Below are 521 nucleotides of genomic sequence, written 5' to 3'. Positions count from 1 at the left end.
TCACCWTCATCCCAAATCCCGGGACAAGAGCAGCCCCTCTGGCCGCCCCCACAGCCTTGGCTTTCATCACTGAGTTTCAGGGTCCCTTCCAACCCAAACCATTCCGTGTCTCCACAAGACACCTCTCCGCGCTRTAGGACTGGGATCCGCGGTTCTGTGAGGTCCCGGCAGTGACCCAAATCCCCTATAAACCACCGCAGATTTCTTGTCTTCACCTGAACGCCGGGCTGGGCTCGGGGGAGCCACACCGGGCTCAGGAGGGGCTGTGCCGGGACCACCCCAATCTCCGCTCGTTCGCCACCCCATGGGGACTACCCTGAGCCCTTCCCACCCAGCCCCTTCCCTCGAGGAAATTCCTTATCGCTCCCTATAATCCCACCAGCGGAAAAACGCTGTGTTTCACAGGAGATGTGTTCACAGAACAATAATTTCGTGTAAAAGCGACAATAATTTCGGGTTCCGCAGCGGAAGCTTGCGGAGCGCAGCCCACCCTGTGCAAGGACCGACGGGACCGGACCCAC

Source organism: Malurus melanocephalus, unplaced genomic scaffold (genome assembly GCF_030028575.1).
Source record: "Malurus melanocephalus ecotype Western Australia unplaced genomic scaffold, MMel_1.1 scaffold_792, whole genome shotgun sequence".
Taxonomy (NCBI): Eukaryota; Metazoa; Chordata; class Aves; order Passeriformes; family Maluridae; genus Malurus; species Malurus melanocephalus.
This window is presented reverse-complemented; position numbering follows the sequence as displayed.